This window comes from Sus scrofa, chromosome 7 (assembly GCF_054392235.1).
Source record: "Sus scrofa isolate SSC_HxYL_T2T_F1_AM1 chromosome 7, Sscrofa_HxYL_maternal_Yorkshire_Landrace_v2.0, whole genome shotgun sequence".
In the NCBI taxonomy this organism is placed as follows: Eukaryota; Metazoa; Chordata; class Mammalia; order Artiodactyla; family Suidae; genus Sus; species Sus scrofa.
The window spans coordinates 74,357,921-74,377,259 of record NC_139389.1 but is presented as its reverse complement, the minus strand read 5'-3'; the positions used below and the strand labels follow the sequence as shown (position 1 = coordinate 74,377,259).

At 41.7% G+C, this 19,339-nt stretch overlaps 1 long non-coding RNA gene across 1 annotated transcript; it reads left to right on the top strand.

Moving 5' to 3' along the window:
• Window positions 1-2,024: 2,024 nt before the first annotated feature.
• Window positions 2,025-8,923, top strand: LOC106504453 (uncharacterized). The gene is made up of 3 exons (XR_001297933.3): window positions 2,025-2,096; window positions 6,185-6,266; window positions 8,821-8,923. It is a non-coding gene; the product is annotated as an uncharacterized LOC106504453 (long non-coding RNA).
• Window positions 8,924-19,339: the final 10,416 nt, after the last annotated feature.

Below are 19,339 nucleotides of genomic sequence, written 5' to 3'. Positions count from 1 at the left end.
TCCAACAAGAGGTGGCGTCACCCATCTCGGCTCTCCTTTTACTTCCTTTCTAGTGCCTATTAAAACTTGACTTTTTTTGTTTGAATCTGTTTTATATCTATTCCTTCCAGAGGTCTGGAAGCAGGACTGTATTCTCCATAGTAATCCCAAGAGTCCAGAACAGTGCCTGACACAAATCAGATGTTCACTATACATGAGTGAGTACATTGAGCACTTAACTATTTCTATATTCATGCACAGAACTCAAGGAAATTTGATATTCCCAATAGTGTTTATTGCTGGATGTTTAAATTACGCTTCCACAGAGAAAAAGCCAAAAGTTCATTAAAAATCTAAAAAGTAGAAACAAAAAAGTAAATATTTCTGAAAAACAGACCAAATTGATAAAAGATACAGAACTAAAAAAACTTCCCATGATATAGTGGCAAAGTGTTCTACCAAATCTCATTTGGTCCAAAGTCTTCTGTGGACAAATTTCCTTTTGCCTAAATTGGTTTAAGTCCATGAGCTAAGGCTGATTCAGTTATCTGAGCTAGGTTCTGAGTCACTTTTAAAGCTCTATGATGGACAAGCTGAGAATTTCACCTAGGATCAGATCTCCTTCTTGAAACACTTTGAGCTCCTGCATTTTTATATCATTCAGTCAGGCATTTGTTCACAGAGTCAGTCAACAAATATTTCCTTGCATGCCTCCCATGTGCCAGACACTGTACTAGGTGAGGGAGGCACAGGCAAACAAGACAGACAGGATTCTTGGGCTTCTGAAGTCTACATGTGAAAGGGAGACAGACGGTCAACAAGGAAAAGGTACATAAAGAAGCACAGTAATTGCAGAGCATGATTAAGGGCTGTGAGAAAATGCAACAGCAGCACGCGTTGTGTTGGTGGTGAGAGGGACCATCAAGTCACTGGGGGGAGGAACCCTCCCTGGGAAGGCAACACTTGACCTGAGGCCACAGTGACCAAAAGAAGCCAGCAGAACCACAGTGAGACTTTAGAGACCTTAAACACAAGGAGATTCGGTGGCCTCCCTCCTCCCCCTACCCGCAAGCAATTAAAAATTGTAAAAGCCAACCAAGGTTTCAAATACGTGCAAAGAATGTCAACAAAGTTCTCCTTCCCCCACCTTCACCCCATAAGAACTACTTGAATACTTTTGGGGAAATATCTTAAATTCATTCCAAAATATTTTCCCATTTTTCTTTGCCAGTTCTCCAAATATACATTTAATCTGTTCGCTGACTTAGCACTTGGAACCTTCCAGGCAAAAATCCAAGGAAAGAGGATTCCAGAAAGAAAGAAGAGCAAATGCAAAGACTCTGACAGGAGAACTTGGTATGGGTGTCCTGAGAGTCAAATACAGGGTTACTGGAGCATGGCCATGCCTGTTCTACATTTCTGTGACTACTTTCACAGCCTCGAGGGTGACCATCTCCTTAAACTTGGTTTCATCAGACAAGTGGCTTGCTTCACCCAGCGCAGAGCATTTTGGGGGCACAACAGCCCAGTAGATGCCATGTTGGACAAAGCCTGGATACGTTCCATGTGGCACATTCCAGCAAATGTTTGCTGATCTCTGCTTATTTTTGTTCACAGAATGCTATCGAGAACTGTTGGAAAATTTTCAGTTGTGGAGGGAAGCATGGTTTCATTTTCCTTTTTCAAAAGATGGCTTTAGCAGCTGTGAGGAGAATGGGGGCAGGAGCAGAGACCACTAGAGGCTTTGGAGGTCACTGTGGGGAGACACTGGGGCCTGGACTCACAGAGAGCAGTAAGCATCTCGTCTCCTAATGGGCCAGCCCTTCCACAGCGATGACAACATGAGCCTGTATTTCTCCTGAAAAGACCCCTGTCCTTCCACACAGTGTCGTCCATTTTTCAGTAGAAAAAGATGTCTTGAGGTTTCCCGTCCAATTAATCATCTTGAGAGGCCTTTGATGTACTTCCGCCCAGTTTGGGGCCTTCACAGAAACCTCTGGAACTTTGGTATCTATTTCAGTTTCCAGTTATCTTGAAAGTGCCCCAGGACCTCAGCCCGATAAGGAACCTGCTGTGGAGGCTGCTATCGTGTGCCAGTTTCACCAGGGGACAAGCTGGTGAGATCCCTGGGAAGCTAAAGGCAGAGTTCTGCTGCCGTGTCCCCTCTGCGGTCCCCATTCCGCCCAGAGTCTGTGGGGGCTTTGCTGACGCGCCTACCTGAGTGGGCTCCCTGCTCGCGAGCTGCGACTTTATCCACAGCAGGCCTGCATCTCTCTGGTGTGAGCCACACAACACAGGCCCCTTTTCTCTAATGTGAGAGCCCAGGGTTGACACCCACCGCGCCTCTGTTCTGCGCTTCTGCTTTCTTTTGAGGGTCAACTCCTACGGGAAGGGGAGTGGAGTGGGGCTGTACAAAGTGTTGGAGGTTTTGGAGTTTCTGACAAAATTTCCTTGATTGATGGAGAGCAGCTGGTTTCTACTACATCTCTTTTGTTTACTCGCTATAACTGTATTCAAGGTTCAATTCAATTTTTTTTAACAAATTCATTGCTTTCCCCAAATCATGGTCAATTTGAATTGGCATCTTCAGTGTGGGGGCTGCTCAAGGGGCCTTCATTTTATAAGTCTGAAGGCAAATCGGATGAAGACAGAGCCTGAGAGTCACCACAGTATTAGTAATGACAAGCCTTTATATCATGTGTTTAGCTATTTTTAGTCATGAGGAGGGAAGAAGGAATGGGACAAGAGAGGAAGGGAAGGAGGGGGGGAGGGAGGAGGGGAGGGGGAGGGAAGGGCAGGGGAGGGTGGGAGGAAATCTAGGAAAGTGAAAGGAATCATGTCTTACTAAATGCAGTGGGGCTGAATCTGCCCTCTAGTTTTTCAGAGCTTGCTGCCTCTTTCACGTAAAAAAGATGTACTTAAAAAAAATCACCTATGCCTGGGCTGTGGGATGGAAATCCTGTGAAATTAGATTGTTATGATTATTATACAACTACAGATGTGATAAATTCATTTGAGTAATAAAAAAAATGGAAGAAAAAAAATAAAGGCAATTACTTTAAAAAAAAAAAATCACCTAACTTCATGTCTTGATTTATGTGACTATAATCTTTCCTGCCAGCCTGGTTTATTCCTCACCTTCTTCAAAATTTCCCCAGACCTGCCCAGCAGCAGCATGTGTTTGCCTGACAATTGGCAAAAATGAGACAAACAGAAAGCAAATATCCAAGGTGATTTTTAGAAGATAAAACCTATTTAGAGGCTGCTTGCCTCTAGAAGACTGGCAGGCTTCAAGAATGATCTGGGAATTTCAGGCGGTATATTGCCATCTCCTCATTCAACATGAGGTAAATAGGATCTGCGTTCCACATTAGAGGTCAGAAGAGCCAGGAGAGGAAACAGCTCTGGTGTTAGGATGGCTGCTCCCAGCATCCTAAGGCACCACAAGGGCCAAGGGGACTAGGCTGACGAAGGCAGGGAGGTCGATGAGCTGGAATGGAGGTCACCTAGACATTAGCCAAGAGGTCAGTCTTCATCAGACAGCGAGAGTGCTTCTGGAGCTTTAAGGAGCTGGGGCCAGGCTGTACAGCACTGGGGACTCATGGCTGAACACACAGTAGCAATGAATCTCAAAGGGGTAGAACATATCAGAATCATCTTGAAATTTTTTTTTCATGAAGTAGAGTTGATTTACAATGTTGTGTTAGTTTCAGGTGTACAGCAAAGCGATTCAGATACATACAGATATATGTATATTCTTCTTCAGATTTTTTTCTGTTATAGGTTATTACAATATATTGAATATAGTTCCCTTGCTATCCAGGAGGGTCTTTGTTGTTTATTTTATATAGAGTAGACACCTTATATAAAACAACAAGTTGAAAAACAACCTTTTCACACTCTTAATTTTGATCCATACCCACCCCTATATCCTTCCACCTCCTCGTCCTCTTCCTCCTCCTCCACTTCCCATCACCATGGAGTGAACCTCTGTCACTGACAGGAATGCGTCTGTCTCCCCAGTGTGCTGGGGCCAGGACTATACCTGGGTTTTGCTGGGCCTGGAACTGATACAATTTTTTTTTTCTCTCTCTTTTTGCCATTTCTTGGGCCACTCCCATGGCATATGGAGGTTCCCAGGCTAGGGGTCCAATGGGAGCTGTAGCTGCCAGCCTAGGCCAGAGCCACAGCAACGCGGGATCCGAGTTGCGTCTGCGACCTACACCATAGCTCAGGGCAACGCCGGATCATTAACCCACTGAGCAAGGGCAGGGACCGAACCCGCAACCTCATGGTTGCTAGTCGGATTCGCTAACCACTGCGCCAGGATGGGAACTCCCTGATACAATTTTAGGTGACCTTTTTAAGAAAAACAAAATACTAAATAGCAAACAGGAGTTCCCGTTGTGGTTTAGTGACTAATGAACCTGATTAGTATCCATGAGGATGCGGGTTTGATCCCTGGCTTCGCTCAGTGGGTTAAGGATCAGGTGTTGCTGTGAGCTGTGGTGTAGGTTGCAGACATGGTTTGGATCCCGAGTTGCTGTAGCTGTGGTGCAGCCCAGCAGCTACAGCTCCAATTTGACCCCTAGCCTGGGGATATCCATATATTGCAGGTGCGGCCCTAAAAAGACAAAAGACCAAAAAAAAAAAAAAGGAATAAAAAATGCCTGCAAGCCAATACAAAATGCACTGGAGGCACCCCAGTGCCACAGATCTGCCTCATTCTCGTTAACAACTGCATACTATTTTATTGCAGGAATGTGCTGTGGTTTATCCATTCTTCTATTGATTGATCTATGTGTTGTTTCTGCCCCTTGCTCTTGTAGGCAACACTGCCATGGCTACCTTTGAACCCATATCAATTCCCACACTTAGGAGCATATCTGTAGGGTAAATTTCTAGAAGGGAAAAAAAAAAAAAATCACTGGGTGAAAGGGCTTGTGCTTTTGGAATTTTGATAATTATTATCAAATTACCTGCTATAAAAATTGTTCCAGTTTACACTCTCACCAGCAGGATAGAGGGTTACCATTTGCCTTACCCTTGCTGATACAATATTATTGTTTTATCTTTGCCAATAATTGTATATATGTTTAAGAAGCATGTATGGGTTGTTTTGTGAACTGTCATATCTTTTGTCCATTTTTTTCCACATTAAACTAATAGCCCATTTGGTCTTTATCTTACTGAAGTTTGGAAAGCCTTTATATTTTGAGGCAATTAGTCATATAATATCTAATATACTTTGGGGCAATTAGTCATATAATATCTAATATTTTTCCAGTTGGCTTTTGACTTAGATTATAGGGGCTTTGTCATTAAGATTTTTTTTTAATCATCAAATTTAGAAAGATATAAAGTTGGTAAAAAAATCTTCAAAAAAATTAGAAAGACAAATACCATTTGATATCACTTATATGTGGAATCTAAAATATGGCACAAATGAGACTATCAACAAAACACAAACACAGACACAGAGAACAGACTTGTGGTTGCCAAAGGGGAGGGAGAGGGAGTGGGATGGACTAGGAGTCTGGGATGCAAATAGATGCAAACTATTAAATTTAGAATGGATAAGCCATGAGGTCCTACTGCACAGCACAGGGAACAATATCCAATCTCTTGGGCTAGAACATGACGGAAGATTATATGAGAAAAAGAATGTATATAAACATATGACTGGGTCACTTTGCTATACAGCAGAAATTGGCACAACACTGTAAGTCAACTATACTTTTATTTTTTAAAAAAAATTGAAAACAACAAAAAAATTTACACTCCCAAGAGGGGAAATTTTAGCTAAAGCGGTAGGGGAGGGTCTTCTAGAGAGGTACCACTTGAACTGAAACCTAAATTTCATGCAAAAAGCAGGAGATCCTGGCCTGGTCAGAAGGCTCTCAGGCAGAAATTCGCTTGACGTGTTAAGTGAAAGGACCCGCAGCCAACAGTGCAGAAGGAGGAAACAGCACATGGCAAAGTCAGAAAACTAGACAGGGCCAGATCCTGAAGGCTGTGAAGGCCGGGGAAGGAAGTATGCTTAGCTTTAGGGCCCAGAGGAGAATCAAAACCAATGGAAAAAAATGATAGGCAGGAGATTTTAGGTTCTATATTATTAGATGAACATTCTAATAATTATCACTGTCTAGCATGGAATGGGTTGCAGGAATATTCATGGGTGTTTCCTGGCCCTGGAATTTTTCAGGCAGAACTGTAACACACCTGGGTGCAAACACTGTAAAGCAAACTCAAGCATCAGGCAGGAGTTGGACTAGGTGACATTCACGGTACGTACCCCTGCTTTTCACTGTTCTCCTGGCTTCTCTCCCTGTCTATCCTTAAATCCTTCTTTCCTTTCTTTCCTTTCTCTCTCCTTCCTTCCTTTCTCTTTCTTCTTTTCCTTCCTTCTTTTATCTAGGATATTCTTTCCACTATCCTCTTCCACGTGATAGTACTGCCAATGGTTTATTCTTGGCTCCACTCATAGCATTAAAGGCCAAGGTGACAGTGTTTACAGGGAAATAACTTTCTATTTCCAGTGACACCTGTTTATAGCTATGCCACACACATACCAGGCACTGGAACCCTCTTTGACCCAGGAGTCCCTGAGGACAAGAACCATAGCTTTCCCTTCCTGTGCTGTACCCTGGTGCAGAAATATGGACCTACTAGGTGCTCACTGAAGAGGAGATGTTAATATGTCTTCACAGGCTGTGTCTGCAAAATGGCTAAGTGCAAATGAATGACATAGTCTCCTCTTGATGGCTGAGATCTAGGAACAGGGAGGGCAAAGACTGGCATGAGGAGTCAGAGCATGAAATGGATTTGAGAGCCTTCCCTATAGATGAGGCAAAGCCCCAATTATGGATGGGATCACTAAGTCAGAGTGCAGGCCAGGAGGTATAGAGGGGCAAGAAAAGAAAGAAGACACCTCTGAGATTTCCAGCCTAAGAATGCTTTCAAAGTGTTAGGTAGACAATGCCACATGACACCAGACTTGGAGAGGGGCCAGGAATAGGATGTGACACTGAGATGAGAAGGAATAAAAGAAAAAGATAGCAGGGCAGGCTGTTCTTAGAAGCTGGCACCAGAACTGAAGCAGCCCAGCAGGTAGTTGGTGGAGGCAGCTAGAGGCCTTTACACTGAGCCAGGGCTTTCCCTGGTCCAGAAACAGCTAAGGCCTTTACATATTTTGTTTCATTTAATGTCACAGCTCTTCCAATTACACGTTATTACACATAGTTTTAGGGCTATGGAAACTGAGGCTCAGAAAAGTGAAATGACTTCCCCAAAGTCACCTAGCGGGTGACCAATGGTGCTGGGACTTACACCCCATCTGATTCCAAGGCCTCACTCCTTTCGCTCCATTGCAAAAGAAGTGTTTCTCCTGCTACTGTCAAACATTGGCTGGGCAGCCGCAGGAGAGACCAGGAACTCTCCAATGAGGGCCGGATACACCTTTAGCCAGGTAGGCTGGGCTGGCACCCATGCTCTTGGCAGAAGGAAAAGAAAAATGCAGTTCCAATCATGTTCTCAGCGTCTCTCTCCAGCCAAGTCAACAACATGTTTGTTCTAGAGCCCTGTTTTATCCAAACAACATCTTTATGTTTCCTCAAAGGAAGACATCGGTGTGCTTCATTTAGAGGCACTGATTTCCTTCCAGTTTCCCATTTCCCTGGGGCCATATTCTCTTGCCACATCTCTCATCCACACACAGCAACCACCCAAATCTGGAGCTGAGATCCTACACAAAGCGGGAGAACACCCCATAGGAAAATAAATCCTAAAATCTTTTTTTTTTTTTTAACCGGTTATGGATTGAGTTGGCAATAGGAGTGGCCCTATTTCAAACACACTGCAGTACAATTAGATACACAAACATAAAGCGTCTGAAATTTTCTGATTTGCTCACTGTTTACATTGTAAAAATCCAGTCTAGCCTGGTCATAAGACAATCATCTCTTGTATAAAATTACCTAGAATTCAGTTCATTTTTTTTTGAGTTGTCCCAATTCTTTTTCATTTACAATTATTATTATTTTTTCTTTCACATCAATTATAATAACAGCTAGTAAACTGTTCACCAAACCCTCGTTGTTGTAACTTTGGCAGTTCAGGTCCTTCTGATCAGCCTTGATATTTGGTTAAGAAACGTGTAATCTCACAAAGGCATGTTTCCTCCAGACAAACCACTCTTGAAAACAAGTTAGAAGTTTTTGTCTTGAATTCCTACTTTAGACATGTTATAAACATGCAAATTTATTTCCCAGTTGATTCAATCTGCCATCTCTAAATCTTTAGGGAGAATTACAGAAATGCAGATAAAATCTTGGTAATTTATTCAATTTTATCACTTCTACTGATCCCATAAAAAGACTTCCATCTGTCAAATTATCCTTTTCTTAAAAAAAAACCACACACAACAAAAACCCTTTTATAATGTTCTTTATATGGGTATGGTGAAAACGAGTAGTTTAAGTATCTATGTCATGAAAACTATTGACGTTCCAATAAAATCTGTTCTTTCTAAATTATCTGTTCTTTAGCCTCTTTTGAGAGGAAACTTCAGCTTCTATCATTTGTTTATAATTTGCTTGTGCAGCTTGGGATTTATTGCTTTGGGTGAATATATTATGGCATGTTTGGGAAGCGTAGGAGAAAATATTCTTATGTTAACGCACTCTGTGATTTGGATGCCAATCTATAATCAGTACATCTTTCTTTTGAAAATTTCTGCTGCCTTGGTTTTATTGAAAGCACAAATAGTAAGCATAAAATGGAGAGAAACCTAGCAGAATCCCATCTTTTATCATATATTTTAAACCTTGTTTCTATCACCAGGGGCTGAGTGAATACCAACGTACCTGAGCATCTGGGCTCTTGAGAGAAAAACACTGGATCACCACCACCACCAGGAGTTTTCTGATTTCTCATCTCAATCGGGCCCTCCTTGTACGAATCTTTGATCAGCTCTCTCATCCTCTCAATGACTATTCCAGAGCTTCATTTAACTCTTGAAGGTCCCACCTAGGATTGTGAGACAAAATACGGAATGGCCACTTAAATCGGATTTTAGATAAATGAAAATAAATACATTTTAGTGTATCTCCAATGCAATATTTCATATGTCCTCTGTTTTCATTTTCTACATCTGACAACCCAACTCGTAAGCCCTCTTCCTCTTGCAGCCAACTCTATCTCATGGTAAAACTGGAAGTCATTAGCAGAAAGTCCCCCAATTTCCTGTCATCTCCTCTTCAGATGCACCTACCTTAAGGCACACCCTCACCTGGCTCTCTCCCAGCCAAGGACTAACCCGTTGGAGACCAGCCTCTTTCCCTGGGCATCTCGCATGTGGAGGTCCTGACACAAAAGAGCAGAGCCAGAGGTTGTCCTGCAGGATGAAGACGTCCACAGAGCCCAGGACTGGATGCATGTGTTTAGTGAAGAAGAAGCAAATTTGAAATATTTGGAGCCAGAAGCTAGCCTGACTGAATTTTACAGCTCATGTAGGAAAGAAACCTGATAATTTTCCTAGATCTGACAACAATCTGAAACCCATCAATAGTTTTTGCGATGCTGAAGAAAATCTTTCTGAACTATCCATTCTTGAAAGTTTCAAACTAAACTGGAGGAAAGACTGAATTACCTTTCTATTTAGTCTATGGAAAATGATGATTGCAATATCATCACATTGCAATATATGAAGTGGGGAATAAAATCTGTACAGTCAAAAATTTTAGGGGAAAAATGTTTTAGAGATACTTCAAATAATTTGCTGTTTAAATCACATGACTTTCTAGATTTTGAGATGTTTGCAGTGTTTGTCTATTTTCAATCTTTTGTAATTACTGTCATTTCCTTTTTCTTTGGTAACTTATTTTGTTTATAACTTTGTAAATGCAAACTTTTGTAAAAATGGCCCCCACTATTGTGTGGACTCCAAGACCCAGCCAAACCTGGATCTATTGCTATGGGGCAGAACACTAGACTGGAGTGTACCCCAGTCATTGTCAATTGAGGTGAAAAATTCACAGAGCCCAGAGGTGAGAAGGGGAGCAGACAAAGCACCTAGAAAATCCCTTGAAGGAAAGAGTCAGTGAACTTGATAAGTTCCATAAAGGAAAAGCAAATACCCTCAGCAGCTCCTGACATTTTCCTGGAGTTCCTTTCCCTGACAAGTCAGGCTCAGTTGGCGAGCAATGGCTCCTCTTCCTTGGGTCAGCCCTGGAGTCATTCTCTAGGATCCCTTCCCTCTTATCTACACAATTAAAACTTCATTGCCTGGGCTCTTCTATTCCATGTTTCTAATCCACATCTACTGTCTAATGGCTGTCAACTCTCTGTCTCTGGGAGTCTAACTAGGCTCTGTGAGACTTTTCCTAAGCTTCATGCTCAGGGGCACTCTTCTGAACATGTTGCCAGCCCACAGCAGCCCCTCCAGTTGCCATTTTGTACAGTGTGATCCTGCCTCCTGGCCACAAGTCTGTTGGGTGGGGTCCAGGCTGGGCCAGTCAGCACCTCCTTTCCTATCATTGTGGAACTGGGGAGAGATGGCCAAAGATCCACTGACTTTCTTCAGAGGGCTGGAAAGGGTATGGTTGAGCTTGGGGCGAGCTCCTCCCTCAGCAGAGCCGGAAGGGTCGTGTGCAGGGAAGGGGAATGAGCTGACTGACATTCAAGGAGGAGATGAACCTCCCCAGCAAGAACAGTTGCCCGGCTTTCTAGGTCTTTGTGTCAGAACCTCCCCAAGACCCCTCCGACAAGACACCTCGTATTCCCAGAATAAATCTCCCATGCTAGCTTCTGATTTCTGACACTAATAACCAGACAGCTACTTTTCACTGTTACATCTAGCCTCTGGGACATACCACAAACTCAGATTAATCAACCCAAATGCACTCACAGAGAGGATTCTCTTTTTTCAAACAGAAGCAATCCAGCTACATTTGAGCACATTTGAGAATTTTTTTCTAGGTAGAATTTTTGGAGCTTACTTCAATATGATTAGAGAAAACTTTATTATTAAATAAGCTTCCTTACAGTCCTTTGAATTCCAGTCCAGCTGTTCCTTTACAGACACAGAACTTATAAATTGGGTTTCTCTATAGGAGATGGAGCTTATTCCAACTTTTCCTGGAATGCTAGAATGAGTTGCAAATTGATAAAAATTATCCTTATGAGGTTTACCAATAATGACTACAGGAAAGATTTTAAACACGGCATATTACATTGGATTATATGCAAAAAAAGTGCCTTTATTTGAATTTTTAAAGAGTGGCCATTGCCTCAAGAGGCAACAACATGCTGTTGTTTTGATAAGCATCATTTTCTAAAATGACTGTGCATCTTAAAGAACTTAATAATAGGAGTTCCCATTGTGGTGCAGCAGAAACGAATCCGACTAGGAACCATGAGGTTGCAGGTTCAATCCCTGGGCTTGCTCAGTGGGTTAAGAATCCGGCATTTCCATGAGCTGTAGTGTAGGTTGCAGACGTGGCTCAGATCTGGTGTTGCTGTGGCTATGGCAACAGCTCCAATTCGACCCCTAGCCTGGGAACCTCCGTATGCTGCGGGAGCGGCCCTAAAAAGACAAAAGACAAAAAAAAAAAAGAACTTAATAATATACAGAAAAATAGACTCTCATAAGTGTAAAATGTATGGTGAAATGGTTAAGTTCAAAATTTTTCAGGAAAGAGTATCTTCCAAAACTTTTGTTAACAAGATATCTGTGATAAAAGACTTATGACAGCATTGTCTAAAATTTGGAAACGACCTAAATGTGCAACAATGGGATGTTGGTTAAGTAAGTTACAGGATTCTATGGAGCTATTAAAAATGACAATGTAGTTTTATAACTGTAAAGGAAGGAACAGGTGCCAGTTAGATGGAACCACATCTCTTGTTATAAATGTGTCAGCCCGGAGGTCCGACTGTATCAAGTCCATAAACTGGCTGAAGAGTCTTTCAGCTCTTCCTGACTTTCCTGGCCCTTTGGTTTTTGAGTATCTGCCCCAATTACTGTTTGAGTTGGCTTCCTGTCTATGTTGGCATGTTCCAAAAGTTTAAATGCATTTTTTTGACTCTTGGACAAAATTTTGAAGATGCTATGAATAACACTTTGAACGTGTGTAAATATACGAAAGAGGAAAAAAATGTGTTTTTTTTTTAAATCCCATTTTTCTTTTTATGGAAGTATAGCTGATTTACAACGTTGTGTTAGTTTCTGGTGTAAAGCAAAGTGTCGATCCCATTTTCGTAACATAAGTAAGAAAATAAATTCTGTGTGAATCTGAAAACTCAAATGATGTATGCCACAGTATAAATGGCAGGGCCTTTGTTTGGGGGATGGGAACATGGATGAACTATGTGAATTTCTGTATTTCTGTATTATCTTATTTTGTTTTGTGTTTTTCATAATTCACATGTCCCCTTCCTCGTTAAAACCAATAGTAATAGCATTTCATTTTGCAAACTCTCTTTACCCTGAAGGGTAGAGCTGAAGAATTTTGATGTAGAAGGGACAGCAGAGGCTTCCCTACTCTAACTTGCCCCAGCATCCCCTCCTGTTGTCAGTGCTGGGGTCCTTTCTGGAGGTTTCTAACAGACAGTCACCCATTCCCTCTGTTTAAGAAAAGATAGAGTTTAGAGAAATATGGACCCCCTTTGGGGCACCAGGCTCTGTGAGACTCCAAGAGCACAGGTGCATCCCCATGCTAATGTGCTCTGTATGAGGCACGGAGATGCACCTGTGCTCTTCCTGAAACGAGCAGGGGGGGAGGTTTGCAGAGAAAGGTGAGGAGAGAAGTTATTTGGAAAGATGGAGAGAGGCCAGGAACACTGCCACCATCTCTGAGAGGGGGTGGCGGGAGGTCCTTCTACCTAATCCACCATGGGACCCTTTAGGGAGTTATTTTCTTGTGATGTTCATAGCTCCTCCCTTGTCTCCTCAGCTTTTCTTTCTCACCCTCTCATCTGTTTGGGAAAATCAAAGTCAGGGTGAGTTTTACATCTGGGTTGACACGATGGAAAACAGATGTAGCACAACTGAAAGCAGGCACCTAGAGTCAGCAATAACTGGTAGGGATGACAGTTAGATATTTATACAGGTAGTTGTAGAAGCCCCAGGAGGGGACCGGCGTAGATAGAGGGAAACCTAGGGAACTTTGGGAGACCACTGTAAGTTAATGATGGCTCAAGAAGACTAATGGAATATCCTGGAACGAAGCAGCCTTGCTTAACTATAAAACTAGAAATAAAAGCACAAGATATGCCTCAGGTCATTAAGTGAAAAGTAAAAGGAGGCCTGTATTCAAGTTCAGCAAAATTATGGTCCTTAGGACCACAGACAGGAATTTCAGGGAAAAATGACATTTTGAAGTAGGAGACCCTCGTTATGTGGGAACCTGAGATGATTCTACATATTTTAGGTTATGTTACCACCCTTCTGCTGATGTGAATAAGTTCCATGACAGTTTGACCTCACAGGGTCAAATACTCTCTAACCCAATACGAAGGAGGAGCTGGTGATGTAAGCCTGACATCTGTTCAAAGAAGAAGGAAGAAGGCAGTCTTTTCCAACTCCCCCACTCCCCTCGTATTATAAAAATGTAGCCCACTTAATCCTCGGGGCAGAGCCTCCTGGCCTGTCTGCCTGTATCCCTCACAAGTGTCCTATCTTAATAAATCTATTTCTTGTCTATCACTTTGCATCTTGCTGAATTTCTATTGCTATGAGACAAAAAGAACCTGAGCCTTAGTAAGTCCAGACACCAGGTGAGAGATTCTAATTAAAAAAAACGAGTTCAAGTCCCAATGTGGGTTTAGGCTGGGTTCCAGTCAGAGGTGTTTTGGTTTCATAACCATGAGAAAAGAACTTGCCAAACTCTTGCGCACAGCTCTGAATGTCACCTGGTAGAAATGGAGAGGGGAAGGCAAGTAATTCTTACTTCTGTTTCCACAGGCAGAGGCCCTGTGACATCTGGGTCCTATGAGGCATTTCCTCATAGCTCTCCTGTCTCACAGCAGCTTTGAATCTGCTCCTGTCTGTCTCCATTCCCTTGGTCCTACTCTACCAATGCAGAGTCAGTTTGATCCCTGTTTCAGAAGGAAGACAAAGGAAAGATGATACCCTTGAAATATTAAACCAAAGTAATTTTCATTTCTCATAAGCGATGTTGTCCTATGACCCCTCAACCGTTGCATCAATGGGTTTGACTACTTTGGGGAAAGGCTGAATAGCCAACAAGATCAAAGCCATTACTCAGCTTAGCCTGTCAAGCTGAATTTCTTAAATTCACAGCAAGACAATTCCAGGCTTTTTTAGGAGGAAGAAGGATTCTGCTAAATTCTAAAACTTTCCTTTTTTAACACTGTAAGAGCAAAGCTGGGGGTCTGTGCACAGAGCTTTATTAGAACTCAGGGGCCTTCAGGTTGGCCTGGGTGCACCCCTGGTCAGGGGGACATGGAACCTTTCTAAGGGGTGACTGGTTCCTGAGAATTTTAAGGGAAAAGCTTTTGAAACTGTCAAAGTCCTAAAATTAACCTGCCTTTAGAATTGCAGAATGACCTGCCTTTTCATATTGTTCTCCTTCACAAAAGAAAATATCATCTCTCACCATCTAGAATCCTAAAATAGTTCATTGCCTCAGGGCATAAAACTGTCTGGGTCACAGAATGGCTGGGCAGTTGGAGAATGCATGCCCCGGAGGGAAAGTTCCTGGAGAGCAGGACAGGTGAGTCCACAGGAAAATCCTGAGGGCCACGGGGCCTTCCTTCATCCAGGCAGCAGAGTCAGGCACAGCTCAGTGCCTCATCTAGTCCTTTCTATTTATTAGAAGCTGGAGGTGATATGGTTGCTATGAAGACTTATACAGAAACACTAACTTAGATTGAGAAATAAAATCAAGACTTGCTCTGACAGAAAGTACGGCTAATTTGGCTGAATGGCTAGACAACAAAAGCTGACTTTGCCAGTTAGGTTCCAGGTAAATGTTTTCCACATACTGGATGAGCAAAATCGAATGTTCCGAAGTTTTAACGAAAATATATTTAGAGTGTATATATAAAATACACTAGAGATTAGCTCTTTTGTAATGATTAAACTTACAATAAAAACTTAAGGTGTCAAACTGAAAATGTGCAAGTTTTTCAGAACTTACAGTTAAATAGTCACATTTGGCTAGTGGATACGATCCTGGACAGAGCAGCTCTATAATATTCATAAAAATGGGGTTCCTGGAGTTCCCGCTGTGGTTAAGAATCCGACTGCAGCAGCTCGGGTCACTGCAAAGGCATGAGTTCAAATCCCACCCTTGCAGCTGCAGCATAGGTCGTAGCTGTGGCTCAGATTCAGTCTCTGGCCCAGGAACTTCCATATGCCATGGGAATGGCCACACACACACACACACACACAAATTGAGGTTCCTCTTCTTTTTAATCACAATTATCAGGAATTTGTTTGAGTCAAAACAGAAGTCATTCTCTGGAAGGCCAGATATGTTCCTCTGAATGCTAAAGGTTGAGAATTCATCTTATCTCTGACCAAGACTTACTAGTATTGTTTATTCAATTTTTTACTTTGTGTATCTGTGAGTCAATGAATAATTTCATACTTTCAACATTAAATTCAGTTTAGTAGTCACATTGTCCACTTTAATAGCTTCAACTTCTAAGTAATTTCCCTTCCTTTTCAAATGATATTGGGTCTTCAGTACCACTATATTCCTTATCTATTGCTGAGCAGCAAATTATCCCAAAATTTAGTGCCTAAAACATCAACAATTTCTTTCTTTTTTTTAGGGCCGCACCTGTGGTATACGGAAGTTTCCAGGCTAGGGGTCGAATAGGAGCTGCCGCTGCCAGCCTACACCACAGCCATCGCAACATCGGATCTGAGCCAGTTCCTGATTAGTCCTCTGTTTTCTTTTGAACATGCTTAGTTTGTGTCATAGCACAGGCACGCAGAGGCCAAACAAAACCATTTTGACTTCAAAAAATAGGTATTAAGGTTTTTAAGCAGAAGAGTGCCATGGCAGAGGTGATTTTAAAGAAAAATGAGGAGTTCCCATCTTGGTGCAGCAGAAATGAATCTGACTAGAAACTATGAGGTTGCGGGTTTGATCCCTGGCCTCATTCAGTGGGTTAAGGATCTGGTGTTGCCGTGCCTGTGGTGTAGGTCATAGACACGGCTCTGATCCCGCATTGCTGTGGCTGTGACATAGGACGGCAGCAACAGCTCCGATTAGACCCCTAGCCTGGGAACCTCCATATGCTGCAAGTGCAGCCCTAAAAAGACTAAATAAATAAATAGAAAGAAAGAAAGAAAGATGAGTGTGAAGGGCAAAGCAATCTTGAAAAAGAAGAACAGAAGTTCCCTTCGTGGCTCAGAGGTTAATGAACCCGACTACGATCCATGAGGATGAGAGTTCCATCCCTGGCCTCACTCAGTGGGTTAAGGATCTGGGGTTGCCACAAGCTGTGGTGTAGGTCACAGATGCAGCTCAGATCTTGTGGCTCAGAGCTGGCAGCTGTAGCTCTGATTCGACCCCCTAGCCTGGGAACCTTCATATGCCACAGGTGTGGCCCTAAAAAGACAAAAAGAAAAAAAAAGAAAGAAAGAAGAAGAAGAAGAAAAAGAACAAAGCTGGAGGTGCCACACTCCTTGATTTCAAGCTATACCACAAAGCTATATTAAGCAAATCAGAATGGTGTTAGCATAGACACATAAATAGACACATAAATCAAAGGAACAGAATTGAGAGCCCAGAATTAACCCACTTACATGTGGATGATTAAACATGACAAAGGAACAAAGAACATACAATAAAGAAAGGACAGTCTCTTCAATAAAAGGTGTTGGGAAGATTGGACAGCCGCATCTAAAAGAAAGAAACTAGACTGCTATATTACACCACACATAAAATTAACTCACAGTGAATTAAAGATTTCAATGTTTGAATGTAAGATCCAAAACTAGAAAATTCCTAGAAGAAAACACAGGCAGGAAGAAAACATCTGTCTTAGTGATGTTTTTATGGAGCTGATTCCAAAGGCAAGGGAAACAAAAGTCAAAATAAACAAATGGAATTACACCAAACTAAAAAGTTTCTGCACAGTGAAGCAAACCATCACCAAAAGGGAAAGTTAACCTACTGAACTGGAGAAGATATTTGCAAATCATATATTCGATGAGGGATTAATATCTAAAATATATAAAGAACTCTTACAACTCAAAAACAAAAAACCAATTAAGAAATGCGCAAATACTCTGCATAGATAGTTTTCCCAAGAAGACATCCATCCAGATGGCTAACACACATATGGAAAGATGCGCAATATCACTGATTATCATGGAAATGCAAATCACACCACAATGAGCTATCACTGCACACCGGTCAGAATGGTTATTATCAAAAAGGCAACAAATAACAGTGTTGACAAGGATGTGAACCTGTTGGCGGGAATGTAAACTGGTCCTGCCACCATGAAAAACAGTATGGAAGTTCCTAAAAATACTTAAAAATAGAACTACCACATGATCCAGCAGTTCTACTCCTGGGTATTTATCTGAAGAAAAGGAAAACACTAATTTGAAAACATGCTCCCCGATGTTCACTGAAGCATTATTTACAATAGCCAAGATATTAAAAGCGACCCAGGTATCCATCGATTGGAAGATAAAGACATAAAGAATAAAAGAGAATATTGCTCGGCCATAAAAAAGAATGAAATTTTTGCCAATTGCAACAGCATGCTTGGATCTGGAAGGTATTATGATAAGAGAAATAAGTCAGAGAAAGACAAATACTATATGAGTTCACTTATATGTGGAACCTAAAAAATAAAACAAATGAAGAAATATAACTGAACAGAAACAGAGTCATAGATACAAATAGGTGCCAGAGGGGAGGTGGGAGGTGAAGGAGAAAAATAGATGAGGGAGGTTAAGAGATACAGACTCTCATTTATAAAATAAGTAGGTCACAGGGCTGTATTATACAGTTTAAGGAATATGGTCAATGATAACTGTAATAAATTTGCATGGGGACAGATGATTACTGAACAATGTAGTGATCATTTTGTAGTGTATTTAAATGTGGAATGATTATGTTGTGTACTTGAAACTAATATAACATTGTACATCAGATATTCTTCAATAATAAAAAAGGAAGATTAGTGTGATGATTGTAGAATGGATTGCAGAAGGAAAGACAAGAATTACATTAATTCCTATTTATTTACAATTAGCATGTTCATGGTTTATGATTTTGTACTTTGCTATTGTAAAGATATCCCATATGTTTTCATAAGTCCCCCAAAAATGATCTTTGTAAGATTATTTCATGCAAAAATATAGCAAGCCAAATACTACTTTGGAAAGTCAATGACCAAATCATAACACACAATATTTTCACATATGTACACTGAATTAAACTCTAAAAGTTATTTCCAGTGAATTTCCAGAGACAATATTTTCTACTAAGATAGGAAGCTACTGGGAGAGTCAAAACTTGAAAACTCTGAGAAGAAATGGTAGTCAATAAAAAGTGACTACCGTTAAGCCTCCACCTCCAGTCAAAACAACACACAAAGTAGAATTTAAATGAGTGGTATGGGGTGGCAAAGTCTTCTACTTATTTATCATTATTCACTCTTGCCTTCTTCTTTCAGCAGTATATTTTGTGCTGGGCACATATAGCATAGTTAAGACTATATTTCCCAGCCTGTGAAACACTTAGGTTCATCAATAAGACTAAGTTCTGGAGTTCCTGTCATGGCTCAGCGGTTAGGGAACCTGACTAGCACCCATGAGGACGCGGGTTCACTCCCTGGCCTCAATCAGTGGGTTAAGAATCCGGCATTGCCGTGAGCTGTGGTGTAGGTCGCAGACAGCTCGAATCCCAGATTGCTGTGGCCTGCTGGCGGCTACTGATTGGACCCCTAGTCTAGGAACCTCTATGTGCCGTGGGTACAGCCCTAAAAAGAAAAAAAGACCCCCCTCAAAAAAAAAAAAAAGACTAAATTCTGGCCAATGGAGTATAAGTGGAAGTGATGTAAGCCATTCCTAGTTGTGTTCTTAATGGAAAAGGTATCTGTCCCCTTACTCTTCTCCTTCTGACTGGTTGGTATGCAGATGTGATGACCAGAGCTGCGGGTAGTCGGAGCTCCCATAACAGCCTTGGACCATCTACCTCTGGAAATTTCCATGATCAAGCTCTTTCTTGTATAAGCCACTGAGATTTGAAGTCCCTATAATAGAACAGTTTTTACTGCAACTTAACGACCACAATGACATTTCTACTGTTCCTTTACCCCTGGATCTCTACCCAAAGAAATAATAGACAGGTGCATAGGCAAT